Source organism: Hylobates moloch, unplaced genomic scaffold, assembly GCF_009828535.3.
Source record: "Hylobates moloch isolate HMO894 unplaced genomic scaffold, HMol_V3 SCAFFOLD_17, whole genome shotgun sequence".
In the NCBI taxonomy this organism is placed as follows: domain Eukaryota; kingdom Metazoa; phylum Chordata; class Mammalia; order Primates; family Hylobatidae; genus Hylobates; species Hylobates moloch.
In genome coordinates this window covers 13454582-13462369 of record NW_026652292.1, presented here as the reverse complement: position 1 = coordinate 13462369, position 7788 = coordinate 13454582, and positions in this window count along the sequence as shown.

Genomic DNA, 7788 nt, shown 5'->3' with positions numbered 1-7788 from the left:
TTCTGTAACTTACAGACTTTCAGTGTAACAGGGAGAGTCTGGGAACCACATAATTCCTCATGTGGTTAGAATTTCCTCAGAGAGACGCACAGACCTTCCAAGGGCTGACATCTTTTTTTTTTTTTTTTTGAGACAGAGTCTCACTCTGTCACCCAGGCTGGAGTGCAGTGACATGATCTCGGCTCACTGCAACCTCCACCTCCCAGACTCAAGCGATTCTCCTGCCTCAGCCTCCTGAGTAGCTGGGATTACAGGCACATGCCACCATACCCGGCTAATTTTTTGTATTTTTAGTAGAGATGGGGTTTCCGCCATGTTGGCTAGGCTGGTCTCGAACTCCTGACCTCAAGTGATCCGCCCACCTCGGCCTCCCAAAGTGCTGAGATTACAGACATAAGCCATTGCGCCCAGCATCTAGGGCTGCCATCTTTGATCTCTGCTGGGGAAGAGAAAGAAAGAGGAGAGGCTCCAGGTCTTCAATCCCAGGCAAGGAGAGGGGCAGGGTTCCGACACGTGAGTGTCCCCTCTCCTTCCCCCAAGCCAGCGTTACACAAGTGCAGTTGGTCAGAATATATGCAGCAATGGAAGGGGAAAGGGGATCTTTAAGTGTAAACTGAGGCTGGTATATGGGAAAAGGAGTGAGGAGACCAGCCCCATCTCGGAAACGATGGGGGTTTTGTGAGCCCACTGTGTCCATAACCAGTGATGGCATTTGTGATAGCTGCCTGGCCTTCTGCTGCTCCAGCTGCTCCCTTAAATACCCAAGGTGGAAAGGAACAGACGTGAGGGAAGGAGCGTCCTAAAAGGAGTCTGCCATGTTAACTTAAAAAACGACATCTATAAATTTAGAAAGAAGAGAAGACTGTATTTATCTCTCTCTCTCTCTCTCTTTTTTTTTTTTTTTTTTTATCTTGAGACAGAATCTCATTCTGTTGCCCAGGCTGGAGTGCAGTGGTGTAATCTCGGCTCACTGCAACCTCCGCCTCCTTGGTTCAAGCAATTCTCATGCCTTCGCCTCCCAAGTAGCTGGGACTACAGGTGTGCACCACCACACCTGGCTAATTTTTGTGTTTTTTTGGTGCAGACAGGGTTTCACCATGTTGGCCAAGCTGGTCTCGAACTCCTGACCTCAAGTGATTCACCTGCGTTGGCCTCCCAAAGTGCTGGGATTACAGACATGAGCCACCGCGCCTGGCCAGAGACTGTGTTTCTGTATTTCTTACAAGGGGTTACAGCCTGCAAGGTGGCCATCCCACGGGCTAGGAAGCACACTGGGCCAAGACCAGAGACAGGTATTTTCAAGGAGGAGCGGTTGGGGTAGGAGCTTTATGCTGAACAAGTTGGCTAACAATACATATTCAATGGGAGCTATGAATATTCATGACGGTGGTCCTGGCACATGTGTATTGAACAAACATGAATGTAACAGATGGCCCACGTTCACTTGGTGGTGGAGACTTAACATTTAAATGTATTACAGTTAGGCTGTGTATGTCAAAACGTCTTTTCAGGACATGAAGATGTGCAAGAACACCATATCTGTAACCCAGCTAGGACCATTCATGGTCGGTGGTCTCTTATCAGATGAAAGTTTCTGAAATCAGTCTCTTGCTCAATCAAAACTGGAGTTCTGGCTGGTGGAACAGGAGTCAGTCAGTCAGCATCTCTGAGCTGAGGGGCTGTGATTATTCTAATGTTGCTTATCTCGAGGCTGGTGCTTGTTTAGCTGCTAGAGAAAAAGAAAAACCTTGGGGCAGTTAGAACATAGTTGACTCTAAGTGTAGGGGTGCGTGACTTAACCCTTGCCTGGCATGGCCTTAGGTCCTGTTTATAATTTGGAATCTTATTCTTACCAAGAGTCTGTTCAGTCATCCTTATTGTTAGCAGTGGCAAATCCTTACGGCCACCTCAGTTCTTGCTTCCTCAGAAGAAGGAATTCTACCGAGGAGCATAAGGCAGAGTGAGAGACAGAGGCAGGTTTTAGAGCAGGAGTGAACGTTTATTCAAATGTCTTAGAACAGTAACAAAAGGAAGTAAAGTACACTTGGAGGAGGGCCAAGCAGGCAACTTGAGAGATTCAAATGCGACTTTGACTTGGGGTTTTTTATGTTGGCATGCTTCCAGGGTCTTGAGTCCCTTCTCCTCTGATTCTTCCCTTGGGGTGGGCTGTCTGCATGCACAGTGACCTGCTAGCACTTGGGAGGGGGCGCATGTGCTGTGTGTAGTACACAGGCTCCCTTGAGGCATTCTTCCCTTACCAGCCAAATGTCCCTAGAAAATCATATACCAGCTGGGCATTTTGGGAGGCCAAGGTGGGCAGATCACAAGGTCAAGAGATCGAGACCAGCCTGGCCAACATGGTGAAACCCCTTCTCTACCAAAAATACAAAAATTAGCTGGACATGCATCGTGTGCACCCGTTGTCCCACCTACTTGGGAGGCTGAGGCAGGAGAATCACTTGAACCAGGGAGGCAGAGGTTCCAGTGAGCCGAGATCATGCTACTGCACCCCAGCCAGGTGACAGAGAGAGACTTGTTCAAAAAAAAAAAAAAAAAAAAAAAAAAAAAAGAAAGTCACATACCAGTTAAACTCCGCCATTGTGCCTTTAGTGCATATGCTTGAGCCTACTTGCCCGAGTCCTGTGATCTTATCTGAAAGCTGCTGATCACCAGGTTCAGATGTTTTCCATTTATTGGGATACTGCCTTTCTCTGGCACTGTCTGTGATCAAATATTATTTTAGACAGGTAGTTTAACAACTACCTTACCATCACCTGATGGTTGCCTGACATTCCTGGTGGGGGCAGGGGTCCCTTCTGCCTTGCTCATGTCTGACTAACTATCTACTGTAACATTATGATTACTTATTTATTTATTTGTTTATTTATTTATTTATTTTTGAGACAGAGTCTCACTCCATCGCCCAGGCTGGAGTGCAATGGTGCAATCTTGGCTCACTGCAGCCTCTACCTCCCAGGGTCAAGTGATTCTCTTGCCCCAGCCTCCCAAGTAGCTGGGATTACAAGTGCCCGCCACCACACCCGGCTAATTTTTGTATTTTTAGTAGAGATGGGGTTTCACCATGTTGGCCAGGCTGGTCTTGAACTCCTGACCTTAAGTGATCCACCTGCCTCGGCCTGCCAAAGTGCTGGGATTACAGGTGTGAGCCACCGCACCCAGCCCCCAAAATATATTTCTTTGACATACTTTGAAATGGCCCTGCAAAGCTTTCTCTTGCGGGGAAAAACCTACATTCTGTAGAGAATCCCCTTCCCTTTCTATGTCCTTTTTCTGATCCAGGAGAGAATTAGCTAAGAGTGTGGTACCTTTTTAAGTCTGACAAGAAACATTTCACAATCTATTCTCTTGGAAGCCTGCTACCTTCATGTGCATAATAAAACCTTGGTGTCTACATCTTTTTATCTTAACCCAGACACTCCCTTTCATTGACTCCAGGTCTTTAGATAAAATCTTTGAACCAATTGCCAATCAGGAAATCTTTTAATCCACTTATGACATGGAAGCTCCTCCCCCACCCTCTCCCCACCCCCCTGCTTCCCCCACTTTGAGTTATCCCACCTTTCTGGACCAAGCCAGTCTTCATCTTATACGTATTGATTAATGTCTTATGTTTCCCTAAAATGTATAAAACCAAGTTGTAGCCCAACTACCTTGGGCACACTTTCTCAGAACCTCCTGAGACTGTGTCATAGACATGTCCTTAACCTTGGCAAAATAAACTTCCACATTGATTGAGACCTGTCTCGGATACTTCTTGGTTTATGACACCCATGATGGATCCGTTCCTGTGCCCTTCAGGTGTCTGGATACATCCTCAGCACCACCTTTCAGTATCAAGGAAACCCCAGTTGGATAGCCTTAAAGCAGCTTTAATGCTGCAGACTTTGAAGGCACCCCACAAGGACTGGCCCTCTGTTTTACCAAGTCTTCCAGTCTAAGTGTTTCCCAAACTGGAATCATCTGGGGGTTGGGCAACCTTTGGAAAACCAAAACCAGATTCCAGCCCCAGAGATTCTAAGGTAGAGATTGGAGTGGTACCAGGGTTTCTGTGGTTTTAAGTTTCTAGGTTATTCTGATAGGCAGATTCTCTGTTTAGAAAGTGTGAACCAGACCGGATACAGTGGCTCACACCTGTAATCCCAGCACTTTTGGAGGCCAAGGTGGGCGGATCGTGTGGTCAGGAGATCGAGATCACCCTGGCTAACACAGTGAAACCCCATCTCTACTGAAAATACAAAAAATTAGCCGGGCGTGGTGGTGGGCACCTATAGTCCCAGCTACTCAGGAGGCTGAGGCAGGAGAATGGCGTGAACCTGGGAGGCAGAACTTGCAGTGAGCCGAGATTGCGCCACTGCCCTCCAGCCTGGGCAACAGAGCGAGACTCCGTCTCAGAAAAAAAAAAGAAAGAAAGTGTGAACCAAAGGTTAGTTGTAACTCATATTCTTTAGGCTTATTTTTCAGGCAGCTTCAGATTAATGGCTGGGGTGGGGTGGGGTAAATGTCAATCAGGTGACTAATCCTTTTGAGATGGCCAACACTTCTGAGAGGATCATATCAATGTTAATAAAGATGTACACACAAGCTGGCCTGTGTAAGGAGGATGAAGAAACCAGAAAACTCAAATTTACCACACCACACAGGCTGTTTCCTTCACAACTACTATAGATCTGCCATCCCCCTGAGGATTATAATTTACTCATCAACACAACAATGAAATTCAATGAAAAACCTTCATAAATACACATTCTTTTTCATTGACCAGAAGTTACAGACATGACATGCAACAAATAAGATAGTACAGTATCCTCAAAAAGGAGATTTTATTAAGTTGGGATATGGCATTTGGGTATAATTTCATTCTCATAAATAAGAGTATTTATGTGCAGGAGACCTAAAATCAATTTTTTAGGGGCTGATATTCCTCTTAAAAAGGTAAGACTGTTTACACAGATGCTTGTGGAGTTTGTCATACCAGCTGTATTAGTCAGTGTGAAAACAGACTGATAAAGACGTACCCAAGACTGGGTAATTTATAAAGGAAAAGAGATTTAATGGACTCACAGTTCCATGTGGCTGGGGATGCCTCACAGTCATGGCAGAAGGTGAAAGGCACATTTTATATGGCAGCTGTCAAAGAGAGAATGAGAACCAGGTGAAAGGGGTTTCCCCTTATAAAACCATCAGATCTCATGAGACTTATTCACTACCTCAAAAAATAGTATGGGGGAAACCGTCCCCATGATTCAATTATCTCCCACAGGGTCCCGCCCGAAATATGTGGGAATTATGACAGCTACAATTCAAGATGAGATTTGGGTGGAACACAGCCAAACCATATCACCTGTCAAGATGATGAGAACACAGCTGTTTTTAAAAAGCAAAATCCTCACAATAAAGAACAAAATCATGTATCCAACATTGTGCTGGATGTTACTTTTCAAAAAGTGAGAGTTCAAAAAAATCCATTTAATTTTTATTAATTGTGATTAAGGGGGCTAAAGAGACCCCGTTCCCTTCCCCCTTAACAGACAAGGGAGTATGGTTAGCTGCACTGCCCAAATTTAATATCACAGTGAATTAGGACAAAGGAATTTTTTTTAACTGAGCCTGCTGTTTGTTCTTGTTCTTGTGTTTTTCAGTAATGTCCTCCTTAATTTTCACATTGGCTAAATGAATTTTCAAATACAGATATGTGAGTGTAAATATTCTAGGCAAATATATCGAAAAAAAAAGCAGGCAGGCATTGCCCATCTTGAACCCGCTTCTAATAGAATGCATCTTTTAGACTTGGTATTGGCTACACTGCAGGAGCAACATCATGTGAAGGCAGAATTTTAAGACCAAGTTTGGGTAATTCACCTCTTCTTTCCATGTTTCTTTGTGAACTTGTTCACCATCTCCAGCCCAGTACAGTACAAGCTCTCTCGTGAGTGACTTACTGGAATAGCCAGTGCTCTCATTCCTTTTAAGACACACAGATGCTGCTCACAGTGTGCCACACACTCGCACTGGCTTGCCACCCTCCAGAACACCAGGCACTTCTGTCCCTACCAAAGGAGTTGAGTCATACACTTCCCAGCTGTGAATGTCAGTTCTGGTTATCGTAATGTTATAATTAATTTTTTTTTTGATGGAGTCTTCTTGCACTGTTGCCCAGGCTGCAGTGCAGTGGCGCCATCTTGGCTCACTGCAGCCTCCACCTCCTGGATTCAAGCAATTCTCCTGCCTCAGCCTCCTGAGTAGCTGGGACTACAGGCACCCGCCACCATGCCGGGCTAATTTTTGTATTTGTGGTAAAGATGGAGTTTCACCATGCTCGTCTCAAACTCCTGATCTCAAGTGATCCGCCCACCTCAGCCTCCCAAAGTGTTGAGATTACAGGCATGAGCTACTGTGCCCAGCCAATAATTCAATATTACAGAGCCACTGAAACGTGATTACAGAAAGAGAGTTGCTTCTGTGGCAACTAAGTTGGATGCTGTTGCTACAAATGAATGAGTCAATTAACAGGGCTATTAATTTGGGATGGTAAAGGCAATGGGATGAAGGGTTGGAGGGGAGAGTCCAACAAATCTATAATGATGCTATACTTAGACTGCTTGATAAATTCAGATTCTACTAAAAGTCTGAAAAGGGAAGACAGTGCATTTCAGGTGTGGCTATTTGGGAACAGTGATTTAGAAGTCCAATTAGCAGACCCAGGTGCAAAGAAAGGCCTTTGGTCTCACATCACAAAATGGGAGAATAAATAGATATTTACATTTAGTTAATGTAAAATGTATAAGCCATGGATACATCTTTCTTTGTTTCAATTCCATGCTTTAACTAGCTTTTACAATAGAAAATGGCTACTCTTGTAATTCTGTCTTAGTCCATTTAGGCTCCTATAATAGAATACCCAGAATGGGTGGCTCATGAACAACAAACATTTATTTGCCAAGTTCTGGAAGCTTGAAAGTCCAAGATCAAGGCATCAGCAGGTTTGGTGCCTGTTGAGGGCCCACTTCGTGGTTCATAGACAGCCATCTTCCCTGTGTCCTCACATGGCAGAAGGGGTGAGGGAGCTCTCTGGGGCTGCTTTTATAAAGGCACTAATCCCATTCACAAGCGCTCCATCCTCATGACTTAATTACCTCCCCAAATCCCAATCTCCTAACAGCATCAAATGGGAATTGAGTTTCAACATACAGATTTTTTGGGGACCCAAACATTCATTAAACAGCAGGTTCCAAGACTCTTCTGTAGCTCTGTTCTCACCTGTTCTCCTGTTTGGTATTTCCCACACCACTAAGACCACCTCAAAGCTAACTCACTATGGGTTTGAATGGGAGGCAGATAGTATTAATAGTTGCCCTTTTATAATCAGACGGACATGGCTTCTATCCAGGTTTCATCATTCCCAGTTGCATGGCTGTGGGCCATTTACTCACTTCTCTAAATCTCAACTTCTTCATCAGGACAGAGAGTAACAACAGTTCCTACTTCATTGTATTCTTGTGAAAACTAAATGAAATGGTGTGAGTAGTGTTCAGCAGTGCCCAGCACCCTGTAAATGCCTAATATATGTCAGTTATAAAAATAATGAACTACTAATTCATATTGAAAATATTATCTTCATGAGGTCAAGAGATTGAGACCATACTAGTCAACATGGTGAAACCCTGTCTCTACTAAAAATACAAAAATTAGCTGGGCATGGTGACATACACCTGTAGTCCCAGCTACTTGGGAGGCTGAGGCAGGAGAATTGCTTGCACCCGGGAGGTG